Raw genomic sequence first — 17,505 nt, 5'->3', positions numbered from 1 at the left:
AATTCAATACAAATCATAATTAATAAAGTTTAATTAAAACATCTAGCAGAGTCATCAAATAGTGTCCTAGAGAACTTTATGAATGCTTTAATTTGCATTCTATTAATATTTTAACTGGTACAAATCAATTGCAGGTGCTGGCATGGAAATTTATTTCAAGGGATCAGAGTTCAGCTTTCAAGGCAACAAACCCCCAAACACACACCAATCATCCTTTTCCTCTATGTCCCAAGAGATGCAGAAAATTAAGGAATTAAAAGGAAAACAGCCAAATGGAAATTCTGCATAAAAATGATATACCCCAATTTATGACTGCCCTTCATGAAGTATATAAAAGCCGTGTATTTCAAAACAATTTCCATGTTTTTTCTCTCTTTCTCTGTTTCTAAGAATTCTGATTTAAAGGTAATACACAGCATTTTAAACAATAGTTATGACTTTGTTTTAAATTCTCAGCTGTTATAGTTAATGGGCCCTCATTTTGAATGAGGGCTGGGGGGCAGAGAAGAGATAAAAATACATTTAGTGTCTGATTAATAGAGACAGAAATTAATTTAGTCAATTATCAGTCTGGGACTCTTAAATTTATGAAAATGGCATATGTTGCATTTCAAAAACAATTATTCTTAAAATTCTTTAAATGGGTAGCAGTTCTAGGTTACTAAACTTTTAAATTCAGTTAAATGAAAACAATAATTAGGAAATATAATGGAAAAGAGGTCTCAAAGCAATCAGTTTTTTTTTTTTCTTTTCTGAGGGAGAGTTAAGTGTCATGAACTGAAGATGCAAGAGTCAGATTTCTGTCCCTTTTAAAATTAGGAAACAGAACCATTATCTTAAAAAACACTCATCATAAAAACATCCACACCTTTTCCAGAGAGATGTTGACATGCAGACACATACACATACTCACAGAGTATACATAATTCACCTACTTATTTAGTCATTCAAAAAATATTTGTTGAATGCTGACTCTCGGTCAGTGATGGTTATGGTTACGTGGCACAAACAGACATGTTCTCTGCTTTTATGGAGTTTACAATCTGGTGAGCAAGGCTGTGGGAAGGATATAAGTCACGACTTCTTTTTTTTTCCCTGAAACTCCAAAACAAAATGCTTCTAGATACCAGGCACCTTTCCTCATGTCATCATTCTGGGCCAGGCTATAGATATACACATTAATTAGCCTTTTAAAAAATATCTTTTAATATACGTGTATTTAATTTTTAACTTCCTTCTTTTATACGCAGCCTAAAATTCAAATTTCATTTTTCTGATATCTAACACCTTTCTGAATCTCATGAACCTACCTGTTCTCTATCTTCCTTCCTAACTTGTTCTCAATTGGAACTTCAGTACAGTACTTAACATCATGAAAAATTATTTTATTTACTAGGATGAGGCTCTTAAGGGCATAGACTTAATTTATCTTTTTCACCCACCACTTCCCAGCATCTAGGACAGTTTCAGGCAGATGAGTAAGGCTCTATAAATATGCTGACCAACTTTCTAGTTTCCAAAATCTCTTCTCTAAGTGGCTAATTGTTCTTGAGAATACCTTACATTTTATTAATGTGATGGGGTGGCTCTGCATCATTGACGATTATGGGCTTTGGGTTTAGTGTGCTCTGTTTTAGGAGCATGGGATTTAGAATAGGTTTTTAAGGTATTTCATTCAATAAAATTTAATATAGAAAGAAATGGGCAGTAAAGGCTTAAGGGATTATAAAGTACTACATTGGTAAAACAAAAAGAAATAAGGGACAACAAAATATTCTAACAGTACGGATACCAAAGATAAGATGCAACAGGAATGAAACGGTTTCGTCAAGTAGAACAACTCATTTCTGGAGATCCTTGATTTGCCAGTTATTTATCACTTCTCAGCCCTAAATACCCCCTTCTTGGTCCTACTTTGTGATACAAGACCTGGATTCAGCCTGCTGGCTCCTTCTAAATGTCTGGCTGAAGGAGTTCCTCTGGGGAAATCACAGAGCTGGAGGAGGAAGGGAAGGCTTTCTCTTCTTCCTCCTTTGGTTTTGTTTTTGCTTTATACTATGGTGGTGGAAGGCTGTTGAGAGGTGTGGTCTCTTAGTGTCCCCCATGGCATGTCCCCAGCCATTGCTTCAATACCCAGCAGTGGGTGCTGTGTTCTTGCAGCAGCCACACCACGTCCCACTGCAGGACATTCAAGCATCAAAATCTCTAGCTTGTGGGTCCTCCTTTAGGTTTCTCAGTCTTCCTTGTTCACATTTGCAACTGGTGTGAACTAGGATCCCTTGCTGGTATTACTCCCAGAAGCAATTCTTAGTTAGAACCAGTGTTTTGTTTGTTAGACTAATCCCACTGGCATTCGACTCCAAGCTAAATGTTGGAAATAGCACGTTTTACCCAGGCAGTAAATTAAGAAAGATGCAGCACTTGTCACTTGTTATTCCTGTGACTGCAGAAGCAACATGGCGTCTCTGCTTTCCCTTCTCCTCACAGCCTGCTTCTAATGAGGTGAGGGCTGAGGTTCAAGCAAAGTCTGACCTTGTCTAAAATTCCCTCAGGGTTCTTTTTTCAAGTAAGAGGACAGTAATTTTTTTGATTCCCATTAATTTATGCACTCTGGAAAATTTGTCAAAGGATATTTGTTCACATTTGTTCAACTTCAGCACTTCTTTTAATCCAAAGACTGGAGAAAGAGCTTTTTATTATAAGGTAGCACGGACAGAAACTAAGGAACTAAATATCTTCCTTCTTTTTATTTCAATTGCATTCATACCAAAAGACTGTATTTTTAATTAGAAGGGGATACAAGGCACAAGTATGGGATTTCTGACACAAATTGATGCCCATCAAGCCAGAGCCTGTAAAATGCCCAAGAGTAAGAGTTCTTCTGTAGAGAAAAGTTTTCTATTTACATCTTCATATTTACAGCTGGTGGAAGATTAATAGTAAATAACTGTCAACTGAGTGTAGGGTGGAAAAGCACCACTAAGGAGGGAAAATACCATATGTCTTCCAATACTCGGGTACTATGAGGACATTAAGAGCGTGATTAAGGGGCAGCCACACAGCGTCCAGGTGTACATGGCATATGGCACATTTCCTGCCGAACTGTGCATCTCAATGCTCTTGTCAGCTAAAATCACTAATGCAGTTTTACTGCCACTTCTGAACGTACAAATATGGATTTGTTCTTTAAGGAAACTCTCAGTATGAATCCTTTATTACTTATTGTAATGAATCCTTTATTACTTATTTCATTACAGATCATCATAATAAAATCATTTTAAGGGATATGAATATAAAGGGATTCATACATTTAAAAAGCTTTAAATGTAGTAGCTAATATTTATCGAAGTTTTTCTGTTAGTCACCATTTTAATTTCTTTACATACATAAACATACTTAATTTTCATGAGTGTTACTATTGCCTTGGATTCACAGAAGTAAAAAACTGAAGTAGGTAGTTTGCCCATGGTTCTATTTAATAAGTGGAAGTGTTGATATCCAGTTCCAGATATTCTTAATTAAAAAGGCCATGTACTTTCTACTGTATCATCCTCAATTTAAATATTATAGATATTTTTATGAATTAGAACATTTATGAAAACAAACTATGTACACTAATCATGCACTTTCTATTTCTGGTGCTTAAAATAAAAGTGGGTTGAGGATGAGGTGTTCTTGGAGATGGTTTTTAAGAAAAATTCTTTGATACTTTTCTCTTTAAGAGATGGAGCTTCAAAAAAAAAAAGAGAGAAAAAGAGATGGAGCTTCATTTCTCCATCCTTAAGTGTACAGTGTACTTCGTGACTTATTTTTATTAAGCAGGAATGGCAGAAATAATAGAATGCTACATCTGAGATCAGGTTATAAATAGAGAGTGGCTTCCATCTTCAGTGCAGACCCTCTCCTTCTCTTCTTCAGAACACAACTCAGGAGAGATCCCCATGGCAAGGAGATGAAGCATCTGGCTAGCAGTCACGTGACTCAGCTTGGAAGCAAAGCTCTGAAGTGTTGGGACCACAGCTCAGACCTACTGTTTGACAACAACCTTGTGAGAGTTCTTGAGTCAGCCCCTCACATAATCTCCATCTTGATGCCTCAGCCTCATAAACTGAGTCAAATAATGAATGCTTCATTTCTTTAGGATGCTAAATTTTGAGGCAATTCTTCCACGTTAGTGTCCAATAATACACTCTATGCAAGATTTAAGACTTACATATATATGGATGTTGTATGTATATTTGTGAATTTGAATACATTATATGCACATTTATTTTAATCATTTTCACTATGTATATACAAAATATGTGTCAGATTATCCCAAAGGTCTAAGCAATGCTCCTTAGCATAGTTTATGTATCATATATACTTGAAAATAATAAAATTGAATTTATTTATAGATTATCATTTAATTCTGTTAAAAGAAAATAGCATCTGTTGACTTGTCACAGATACTGGTTATATTTTTACATCTCAGAAGATGCAAGAAGGAATTTGGAATTTGGAAAACTCTTGTTCTGTATTTGATTTTAACTAAGAGGATGACTACCTAACTCAATTATGTAACTTAGTTGATTAATTTATTGATGATGTCAACTAGTAAATAAGTTAATCCGTGTAAAGTTCTATGCTATGGACTGAATTGCATCCTCTCAAAATTCATATGTTGAAGCCTTACCACCAGTGTGATGGTATTTAGAGATGGGGCCTTTGGCAAAACGTTAGGTTTAAATAAAGTCTGGAGGGAAGGACCTTCAGAATAGATGGTACTAGTGCCCATATAAGAAGAGAAGCTAGAGGTCCTGTGCATGCTCTCTCTCTGTCTCTCCAACTCTCTCTTTCTCTCCTCCTCCCTCACTTTCCTCCCCAAGCCATTAGAGGGAAAAATAAGAAGTTGGCCATCCACACAAGGCAGGAAAAGAGCTCTCAGCAGAACCCAGCCACTCTGGCACCCTGTGGTACCCTGTTCTCAGACTTCCAGACTCTCAAACCATGAAAGAAAAATTCCTGCTGCCTAAGTCATCCAGTCTGTGGCATTTTGTTATGACAGCCTGAGCTAAGATACTCTAAGCACGATCGACACGTGATCATTTAAGCAACGTTAACCATTGTTTCTAATAATAGTATTCATGTTAGTAGTAGAATTAGTAATAATAATATCCTTCTTATTTTATGTATCATTCCTTCACTAGTGGAACAAAGTCCAGGAGAAAAATAGTTTTCAAATAAATTATATCCCCAATCTCTCTCTCAGGTTTTTTCCTCAAGTTTCACACTCTGTTGATATGTACAGTTCTATAACACCACATACCTATATGACTTGCTCCCTCCCTTCCTTTGAATCTCTGCTTATATACAATATTATCAGAGAAGACTCAGGAAAGGCAACACCCACTGCTGCCCCTACACCATCATGTATACCATGTAACCTTTATTTTGTTTTGTTTTCCTCTCTATATAGAAGTGATGACCATTTGAAATATTATATGTGTGTATTTTATGTCATCCTTCATAATACATAAGGCTGGGAGAATCCAGCCTGTACCTGTTCATTGCCTCAAAGCTTACAATGTACTTTGCATGCATTATAATTTTTTGAATTAATAACATATCTGGAGTATCTTTAAATTCAGAACCTAGATGTACTTCATTCATTTTAATGGCTTTGCATTTTATGGATGTATATTCATTTATTTACCTATTTCCATTTGGTGGTATTTCCTTTCATTCTTAACTTTAACTGAATTTCAAATTTGACTTTAATTCATGTTTTCATATTTAAGCTGTTCCCACCTGTGGGGTGCCTGGGTAGCTTAGTCAGTTAAGCATCCAACTCTTTATTACTGCTCAGGTCATGATCTCAGGGTCCTGGGATTGAGCCTCATATCAGGCTCCATGCTGTGGTGACTCTGCTTGAGGATTTTCCCTCTCCCTATACCTCCTTGTGTGCTCTCTCTCTCTCACTTAAATAAATAATCTTAAAAAAAAAAAAAAAGAAGCTGTTCCCTCCCCATTTCCAATTCTCACTTTCCAGAAACAATTATTTTAATTTCTTAGTTTGTTCATTTGGTATTTTTTTAGATTTTTATTTATTTATTTCAGAGAGAGAGTGTGTGTGTGTGTGTGTGAGAGAGAGAAAGAGAGAGAGAGAGAGAGAGCACAAGCAGTGAGGGAGAGGGAGAGGGAAAAGCAGACTTCCTTTTGAGCAGGAAGCCCAATGTGGGGTTCACTTTCAGGACCATGGGATCATGACCTGAGCTGAAGGCAGATGCTTAGCTGACTGAACCACCCAGGTGTCCCATCATTTGATATTTATGTCCATTTTCCTCCAATAATTTGCTGTTATTGATATTTTTATTTTATTTTCAACACTTAATATTATTATGAACAATTGTGCCCACAAACACAACAACACACATATGATTCTATTCATTTTGTAGATGGTCCTCTGAATTCATGGTTATGGGCAAGCAGAATTCTTACACTTTTCCCTCACATGAGCATGTACATTGATACACATACACATGTAGACATATTTGGGATGATGAAACATTTTCCCTTCTTTCTATTAATTTTTTATAAGAGGTCAAGGAGAAGTAAATCCTTCTAAATCTATCATAGAAGGAACATTCAAAATCAACCTTATAGAAAGTATGTCCATTTATAGAATACAAGCTGTGAAGATATGACTTGTGTTTCAGGATACATGGTCCTGGGTCTAACTTAAATGAGTAACTATCAAACTCTCTATCCACGTCACGTAATAAGATTCAAAGAGGCATTATCTTTAAGAACATGTGGTAAAGATGATGTAATGATACTGCTGTGTCCAGCCACTCAATCCAATGAGTATGTCTTTGTGAAATATAAGAAAAACCCATGTGCCTCCTAGTTTTATAATGTGTGTACAGTCCCTGAGAGTGCAGGTGTGTGTTGCCATGCACATTTTTCTTGTACATACCTTCCTGATTTAAATACTCATGGAACTACAAATACTATTGTCTTCTATTTGTCATCATTGGGTCGTGAAGAAGGCTCAGATGCTACCCAACAAAAGGAGAAAGGACTTCCAAGGATAGCATCTGTTTCATTGGCAAAGCCTGCCCTGTTTGTGAATGTAGACGTGGAATTACCATTGGGTTTGGCACTTCTGAGATGGACTGACTTGGTGAAATTTTTTCTTTTAATTAAAAACAAAAACAAAAAAAAGCCACTGGATTTCAGGTCAGGTTCACCTTCTGACAAATGTAATCGTATTTTGAAAAAGGTAAGCAGGCCTTCTTTACATTCTTCTGCATCTCACCATAGAGTCAAGCCCTTTATTTGATATATGGTAATTGGAACAAGACAGACAACAGTTGCCATATTCTTTGCATAGAAATGTGCTGTGTGGGCTTGATGCCACTCACACTCCCACCTGGCTTAGCTAGCTCTCCAGCTCCAGGCTTCCTTTCTTAATTAGAACTCAAATATGCCGACAGTTTTCCTTGCTGTGAGATTGCCTCTTTCTCTCTCCTTAGCGTGGGCATTTGCATGTTATTTTATTATAAATAAAATCTTGGATCTCTTACTAAGATAGGGTCTTTCTGACAAGCAAGGAAATTACATGCCTATTTAGCAACATATTATCTCACTATTTCAGGTATCAATTAAAAATTGGGACATTTCTCTTCCTAATGTTAAAATCAAACTCAGAGATCTTTGTATTCATCTTAGTTTGCCTAAATAGAGAATTCATCAACTTGGAGTGAATTAGATATTAGGGTAGAAAAACAGCAAGATCATGTAGCATCAGTGTTTTGAAGTCCTTTCATTTGAGGCATATAGAGTTAAAAAAGAAATAGAGAACAATAGTTAAAAACAAAAGCATACCAGCACCTTTCAGCTCGTCAATATCTAGTAAAATACTCAAGGAAAGATGACATAATAAAAAATCCGAATTCTGGTTTAGCCAGGCAATAATAAAAGGGCAATGTGTAACCCAAAAAGTCTAAATAATGTAGCTGAATGGCTTGGTTAGGAATAAAGGTTCTTTTATTTACAGGCACTTGTGTCACAATGGGGGTATTGAGGTGATAAGTCACATGTAAGCTTGTATGTGGATCATAGGTTCATTTTGATGATTTTTTAGTCATTAGCTACTTTAACACTGAATTACATATTTTCAGGAAATCAGAGTGTACACCCTTCCACTGAGGTGAAACCTCAAGAAAAGTGATCCTACACCTAATTGGAAGTCCACAAGCTTAAGAATAAAGAATCACTTTTGGAAAGTATACCTTTGCTCCACTTTTTAAGTACACCGAACTCCAACAGAGTGCATTGTCTTGACTTATTTTGAGAAGAGTCAAATGCTGTCTTGTGAATTTTTGGGCAAAAAGACATGGAGGAGAAGCCTGGACACACTTTTCAGAACTGGTTTTCAAGGGCACAGATCTATAGGGAGCAACTCAATCCATAAGCAGAGGAAAGTATTGGACCCAGTCACATTTCCATCAAAGTCTCACCTGATATGCAGTCAAGAGCAGCTTTAAGTCATTATCTCCATAGCCATGACAACCTAGCAATATTGGTATGGAATTCACTGATGGAATCTTTCAGTACTAAAAAGAAATTGAGTAACATCTTTAAAAAGAAAGGCAACTAAGTCTAGCCCTACTAAAACGCTAGTCATCAATAACTATTTGAGGTGGTTATGGATGCAAGCATACTAAAATATCATTGTTCCTAACAGAAGAAAGACATAAATAATTGTTTTCATTAGACATAGAAACTAGGCACCAAACTGATTCATTTTTGTTGGTTCTTTAAGAAGAAACTTGGGGGCATTCTGAATTTTCAGAGACTTTACAGAGATGATGTCTCTGAGAGGTACTGCTGTGCCATTAAACTTATATAATTATATAGGCAAAACTATTTTTTTAAAGCCAGGTTACCCTTCTCATTCTGTATTTCAATTCAGACTATCAACTGTCTGGTTGGATATCTGGTCTAATGAAACTTGCTTTCCATTAAGTGGTCTGGTGACAGCTTGAAAGCCATTGTACTGTGATGTAGAAAATGACCCCCTTTTAAATGGGTTAATGATAAAACATTAATAGCAATACCCATTGAAAACAAGCCAACTTCTATTTATACTATTGACCACACAGTGGTCAATTGCCTCCTTCCCACCTTTTAAATAGAATGCTCCTTTAAACATTTAATTCTCAAGTCTGTGCTTTTCAGATTATTGTCCATTCCATCTCTGTTTAAATATTAATTCCTCCCCCATTTTAAAACAAAGCCCCTTGTGCTCTCTGCTCTCACATAGGCACCTGTCCTTGCTGGAGCTCCCGTGTGCCACCGCATTGAACAGACAACCCTCTCTGTCTTTCTAATTTGACTCCTCTCCACCCTTGCACGTCTGTTCCCTTCCAGCACTTCATTTGTTGGCATATCCACACAGCAGAACTGCATTTTGACTCACAGTCTGTTATTCTGTCATTTGGCTCCAACCATTTGGCTCCACATCTAAAAGCCTGGAGGAGAAACTTGCAACTGCGTTGGTTTGACCAGTGCTGACGGCTCTAACTCAAGATGTGCTTCTCATTTGCATAAACAACGTAAACACAAAAATGAAGCTTCTTTTCCCACACTCCCTATATTTTATAGTTCCAAACATGGTGTTTTACCCCACCCCCGCCCCCTTTTCTCACCATTTTGCTTCAAAACGCCTTATTTTAGAGCGAGAGGCCTGGTGCAACCGGGAATCAGAGTCCTTAGTTGGGGTGGTGGTGAGTATGGGTTCAGATAGTCAGCTATGTGGAAACATTTAAGAGGAATGAGGTGGGGGGAGTAAAAAAGAAGCCTTTCTCAGAGCAAGTGAACAAAAAGAACACCCTTCTATGATGTCTTTCTAGAATATTTAAAATTCTATTGTGTGAATGTAGCCTTCACCAAGTGAATTTCTTATGCAGTACTGTGCTGAGAAAATCTGATTATCAGTGACTCCATTCTTCTGGCTGCCTCAAATATAGCAATCTGACTTTCAGATGTAGGTAATTCATTAATAGATATGAAAGTGAAACCAGCACACATACTTTCCTTTAATTAAATTCACCACTATGCAAGGTGTTTTAATATATACACTTTTGGTTTTGTCTTTTTAAAAATCATGTTTACATGACCTCAAAATCCTAGTTATTTTTCAGTTCTCATTCTGTACTATAGAAAATTTCCTTACCGGATTTTTGGTTATTTACATCATAGAATATATATTCAAGATCAGCAAAAGCATGTCAGTAGATCCAAGTCTTTTTTTTTTTTTTTCCCCAATAGGTAATTTATTTCCTTGGATTTCAAGGTGATAAATAGACTCAGCTAGGCATTCTTGGTTGTAAATATCAGATCCCTATTTTGGCTATTGTAAGCAGAGGTGGAATTTATGTTAAGGATATCAGGATGCTTACAGAATCAACATAAAAGCTGAGACACCCTGTTCAGAAAATGCAGACAAAGCAAGCAAACAAGGGGCAGTGGGCTACAGAAACCATGTTGAACTCATGCTTCGGGAAACAGCTGAGGGCATTAATGTTGGCACATGGGCCCAGTGGCACTGTTGGTGAACACAGTCATCAACGGGCACCAGGCATGACTGCATCTGACTGACAGAGTGTAGATTATATGGACCCAGGCTGGCTGCCAGGGTAGAGAGAGGGAGTTACAGTCCATAATAGTAAGTGCAAAACCCTTCGGTCAGAAGTCTGCCTGTTGTGAAATACCCACATGTATGAAAGAGCTTAGATCATGGGAAACAAACAAACAAATCACAACCAGTAAATGTATATGAAACAATGGAGACTCTCAGGGTCTCCCCTCCTACCAAATAATAATACAAATCATGTTGTTCTGTTGTTTATTGTACAACAAGTAAAGAGAGGACTGGTCATCATCTGAGACACTTTCCAGTGTGATTCCCTAGATACTGTTTTCATTGAGTATTTTTAAATATTTGCATAATGATTTTGTTCATTCATCTTCAAAAAGACTCGACCTAAAAATAACACATTAGAATGTTTTCTTGCTGTAGTAGGCAAAGGAATACTAATAGAATGGTCCTAATCTCTGTCACCAGTGGCTATTTTACTTTATCTGCAAAAAGGGATTTTATAGATGGGATTAATGTTGAAAACATCGATATGGGGAGATGGCCCTGGATTATCTGGGTGGGTCAAGTCTAATCAGATGAATCAGAGAGCCTTTCCCAGCTGTGGTCAGAGAGTAATTGTGACGACACAAATGGGATCAGATGACTACAAAATTACTTGGAAGACAGAGGAAGGAAGCCCACAAGGCAAGGAATAGGAGGCAGTCACCAGAAGTCAAACAACAACAACAACAAACAAGAAAAAGGATTCTTCCTAGAACTTCCAGGAAAGAATGTAGCTTTGCCAAACACCTTGATTTAAATCCAGTGAGACCCATCCAACTTCTGCTCTTCAGAGCTGTGAGATGAATTTTTGTTTTAGGATGCTAAGTTTGTGGTCATTTGTTATGTGGTGATTTGTTGCGGCAGTGATAGAGAACAGCCCAGTTGTTCTCCTGCGAGTCAGCAGGTAGCCGGGCCTTCTTCCCCTTGCTTTACATATGGATCATGTACGACTCTGGAAGACTAAAAACAGACACAGTAACAAAATGAAATCCAAGCCTTGAGCAGCTAAATCAACCTGGTTCTACTTTCCAGTAACAACTTTGCAAGGGCTCCATAGAAACACTCATACTGCACGTGCATTATTGTGAAATTGTCAGTTTTGAAGATTATGCATTGCCCATCAGTAGGAAGATTGCCAGAAACACACATTTTTGAAGTTGCTTATTAAAAATCCAAAATTTCTGGGGATTAATGCAAATGTTAAGACCAAGAGGCATCGCTAATATGCCTAGTGTGCTTTTGGTTTCTACTTGAAAACAAAACATGCAGACAAAAGACTTACCTGTAATTGAGGCTAGATTCTCAATGTTTCAGTTACTAACCATGTAAAACTTACATCGTCCCTTATGTGAGGACTTTCAAGCATATGAAATTGAGGGGAAATCTCCACCTCAGTGCAAATGCTGCATTGCAGGTTATACACTCTATAAGACAGGCTCTCAGCGTAGAAGTAATTCTCTAAAGGTTAAAAGGAACTGTTAGTGCACATTGCATTTATCAAATCCTAGAGTTGATAGGAAGTTTAACAACAATTTCTTTTCAGTACTTCCCCATGTTAAATGATATAAATTGGCAGCCTCTCATTCAAGGGAAATAAAATACAATTATTCCTCATTGATTATCAGTCCCTGATAATGTAAACTATTGTGGAACAGTTCAAGCTAATGTGACCATACATGCTGGCGTTGTTAATATTTGAGCCCTTGAATTTTTGTTCTGTTTTACGGTAGTTTTTATGAATTCATAGTGCTCATTTCTTTACCACGGAGAGAATACAAGTGAGAAATACACCTGCTGGAGTTGTGGACTTTGCTTCATCAAGAAAGGTAAACATGCAGATGAAATATTGTCAGGTCAACTCCATCCTTAATGTAACAAACTAGTGCTTTAAAAAATTGAATTCCATCTAACAATAGCTCACTTCATCATAACTGAGTGTAATCTATGGAAATTTAGTGAAATATACCAAAAGAATACTACTTACATGTTTTCCACTGTAATAACTCTGCTGTTTGATGTTGCAAACTGACTTCTACAACTTTGAAATAAATAATAGTTCGGAACACAAAGAGGCCACCATATAGCAGCTACTCATTTTTCCCCTCTGTGCTATTTGACTTATCTATACCATTAGTGTGATTGTCTTTTCCAGTTACTTGATTTAAAAGAATTTTAAAAAAGCTCTTATATATAAATCCTGGAGGCCAATTCTATATTCCTCTGGGATACAGAATGCCAAGCACTTTATAGCTTCATATTTTAATAGTCTTTTTTTGGAAGTGTGATATATATAGACAGAACAGACATCATAGCTGTATAGCTCAAGAATTTTAACCACAAAAACACCATCTGGATCAAGGAATGGAGTATTTTCAGCACTGTAGACCATCCCCCAGACCTTCACCCAGTCTTTACTTTCCTCTTTCTCATCTCCACAAAGCTACCCACTATCCTAATTTCTAATGCCCAAGATGGATTTTGCTGATTTTTAAATTTTGTGTATATGTCATACAAGTGTGCTCTCTCCTACCTGCCATCCTCAACAGAATACTACTCGAGAAATCATGTTGTGGTTTATAGCAGAAGTTTTCAATTCCATTATTATTATTATTATTATTATTATTATTATTTCATCTTCTGAATATATCATCATGTATTCATCCATTCTACCTCTACAGGCCTTGGCAGTCTGGTCTATTCTTAGCTCTTGCTTTATAATCTCCTCACTCATGTGTGTCTTTTGCTACATACACTGTATTTCTCCGTGCATGTATAACCAGGAGCACGATTGCCAGGTCACAGGGTGTGTGTTGGTTTGGATTTAGTAGATATTGCTGATGCCTTCTGAAAATGAATATAGCAATTTGCATTTCAACAGCAGTGCATAAAATTTCCAGCTACTTCAAGCCTTAGTTGACACACATATTCTGTCTTTTTTAATTTAGTCATTCTCTTGGTTGCAGAGTGGTATTTTGTTATTAATTCAACTTACCTGATGGCTGAGTTTGAACATGTTTCTTTACAAGTACTGAGCAAGCAGTATGTAATTTAAGAAGAAGACTGGGGCCATGGACCTTTGAAGAAGGTGCTTCAAGAAAGACTGCATTTTTGAGCTGGAAGTGGAAGAACAAATATAATAATTTGTCTGGTAGACAAAAATGATATTGAGGTAGAGAAAGGAGGAGGGATTTCGATATTAGGTGGTTCAGAGCAGTGATTGCTGCCACAAAAAGAAACAAAGGCCTAACAGCATGTTAATCCTCAAGGACTCCTGATGAGTCCAGCATATGTAGAGCACAAAATAACTGGAGGGGAGGAATGGAAGAGAAAATTATGAAGGAAAACTCAGGCTCAATTGGGAAAGGGGCTTGAATGTTCTTAGGAAGAAGATGGGGTTCTATTATTTAGGAAATAAATAAATACATAAACTTCTGTGCAGTTGTAAATAGCATTGATTATAAAAATAATCATAATAATTAAAACCTGATATAATTTCTAAAGAATAAAGAACACATTTTCCTGAAATATTAGATTTATTTTGTTTATTTTTGTTTCTTGTGACATTTTTATCTTGTACAAATCTGTGCATGCCCATAAAGTAGACAGATTTAGATCCCATTAATGATTAATATTGTTTCAAAATTGAAATCCATGATTCATTGTTTGTACAGAAGTGAGCTCTAATATCATGAATGAATAATACAAAATATTACACAAAGGAATTCATGCTCATTCTATGAATAAAGTGGTAGACAGCTTTTGGATAAGCTACACAAATTATTTTACTAAGAATGCAGTCTGTATACAACAAGGAAAACTGAGTTTAGGGCAATACATTAAAATTATGAAAGCAATGGAGTTTTATATTTTAAGAACATTTGGGCCAGTCCTGCTTCCAGAAACATTATCTCATTGTAATTTGTGATGAATTTATAGTTAGATCACCATGGATTCCATTCTAAGTTGTCTCGTGTAGGTCTATGACCTTCAGAAAGGTAATGAAACCACATGAGCCTCGTTGGTCATAACTGTAATATGGGAATAAACTCATATGCAGAGAGTTTTGTATTTTTCAAGCAGGAATGTCTGGCACAAAATAATATACATTAGTTGGGGGTTCAGATTGCTAACTGCCACTTATTTTCTCTGGTTCTTCAGGCTACCTCCGTTTTGCTTTCAAATATTTGTGGATTCTTGTTTGAAAGAAAAATGACTGTGACTATCCTGCTTATTCTTCCACAATGTCAGCGACAGACTAGGTACGCTCAAATTGCGGGCTTTCTATAAAATTCTATAATTTAGGGAAAATGTGCCAGTAAATACCGTAAAGCTAAACATATCTGTTGATACTTGTCGGAACTGAAAGATTCATAAAAGTTCTATGCAATTAATGTTTTCTCATTTCCTTAAAATTCTTGACTAGTAAATAAGTAGCAGATGCTTAGTTTTATACATTGCTGAAAAAATTATAGATTTTCACTTTAGATTGTAGTGACAGCATTCTTTATTAAAAAAAATGCGAAGGGCTTTTTTTTTTTTTTAAGCCATTGACGTCTATCAGCTGTAGGATCACACAGGTTTTAGTTTTTTAAAATCAACTTAGTAAAAGTGACTTCTGCTGATACATGGCAGTACTTTTTGTTTCCCCCACCAACAGAACACCTCATTGTGTCATTTCAGTTTTCAGGCATATTTTGTCAGTGCCTTGCCCAGATCATCTATACCTGCCTCCTCAGAATGTCTTCTCACTTTATATTTTCCTATGAAATCTCTTTTTTAACCATAAATACATGCAAGATCTATATAGTGATGAGCCTCAAAAATGCATCTAAGTGCTCCTGAGACCCAGCCTTTATATCCATCCTGTTCACACCTCCAACTTGGTGGAGGAGTCCAGGCTAACTGTACTTGTCCACAGGAGCATGACCTTCTCATTCATTGGTGAAGATCTTTCTCTATCTGCATGCTTTCCTGCCTTAATAAATGACAATTGTGTCCATCATGTGGCTCAACATAAAAACCTGTGAGGTTCCTCTGACCTACCCTTACTCCCTATCCTGCCCATTGTGATCTGCTTCATTTTCTGAATCACTAAATCCTGAGGTCTCCCTTATCCATCATGACTTAGACCTCACTGTAGTTGCATACTCTTAACTCCACAACCCTTTATCAAGACCTTTGCCACAGTACTCTATTATTTGTATTCACACTTGACATTCCACCTGTATACTCTCCTCTCAATAGCCTGAGTGAGGGTTACTACATGATTCATCCATTATCCACTCTTCTGTACAAAATCTCTACAATAATTTATTTTAAAATTATTATGAAATATAACTAGTGCACAAAAGTGTATTAAACATTAAATAGAGGTAAAGAACAATAAACTGCTGCATACCAACAACTGAATCAAGGCATACAACATTAAGTGCAGCTTCCAGGATCTATTTCCTGCCCATTTTTTATTTCACTTCCTCCTCAAATCAACCATCTTGAAATCTATACTTTTTTTATCTTCTTCATTATCCAATTATGCATCTCTAATTAAAACACTATCAAGTGTTGTGTATTACAGACATCATATATCTGAGTAATATTTATCTTCTGAGACATACTTCCTTCCCTCAATATTAGGCTCTTAAAATCAATGCTATTAATGTCCACAGTTTTATTTTTTTCTGTATTATTCAGAACAGAATATTACTATTATTATAATGGGCCAGTCCTGTTGGCCACTTATTCCACTATGATTTATTCACTCTAGATTGATGTGCATTCTGATTGTTTTAATTATACCGCTATCATGACTTGTTACTTTTAACTTTCTTATAATCATCGCGGTACACATGTGTAAGAGATTCTCTAAGTCACGTAAGTACTCTGTGGTGCAGGTTGTGAATTACAGAGACTGGTCAAGGTTCACAAACATTATTGCACTTTAGAATCACCTGGTGAGGTTTTAAAACTCTCAACACTCCATATCAATTAAATCAGACTGGCTGGAGGTAGAGCCAGGCTGCAGTAGCTTTAAATATCAACACGTGATTCTTACATGCACCACTTAGAGAACCACTACATTGAAAGTTTGTTCAACGCTGCTAAGTGATGCCAAAAATGTTTTTCACAGTGGTTATGTTCCATTTTCCATCTCCAGCTGCAGTGGGTGAGTGTTTCGGTTGTTTAACATCTTCTCTGAAATTTTATATTATCCAATTTTTAAAATTTTGTCAGCTGGTAGATGAAAAATACCATTTACTTTGGGTTTGAGTTTGTATTTAGTTTGTATTTCCTTGTATTTCGATTTGGTAGAAAATATTTCTATTTCTCGAAAATCCTTTGACCGATATATGTAATGGAGAGAGTTATGCCCTATTCCTATGTTGTTAAATGTCCTCACTCCCCAAAATATGAACTTTATTAGTTTTGTGGGGACAGAGCATCTGTTGAGTTGGTTGTTTTCACCTTAACTCTCAATTTTTTAACTGAGCTCTGCATTTGCCCCTTAAATAAGCCTTCTATGTCTGAGCCATATTATTTCAATGTATAGCTAGATTTGATTTGCTAATATTTAGTAAATTTACATCCGTTATTTTGAAATTTGTCAGTACTTTTCTATGTGTTTATGTGTCGTACTGCTTTTGCTCAGATTCATTTTGACATATATTTAAAATCTTTTATACTAGATGGCTTTTCTATTTTAAGAAAGTAATTTATTTTCCCATGTGGAATATTTTTGTTTTTAAGGCAATGAAATCAGTTGAGTCTACATTATAAAAAACAACCTAACTCACTAGATACAAATCCTAGATCTATCA

The sequence above is a fragment of the Vulpes vulpes genome, chromosome 5 (genome assembly GCF_048418805.1).
Source record: "Vulpes vulpes isolate BD-2025 chromosome 5, VulVul3, whole genome shotgun sequence".
NCBI lineage: Eukaryota > Metazoa > Chordata > Mammalia > Carnivora > Canidae > Vulpes > Vulpes vulpes.
This window is presented reverse-complemented; position numbering follows the sequence as displayed.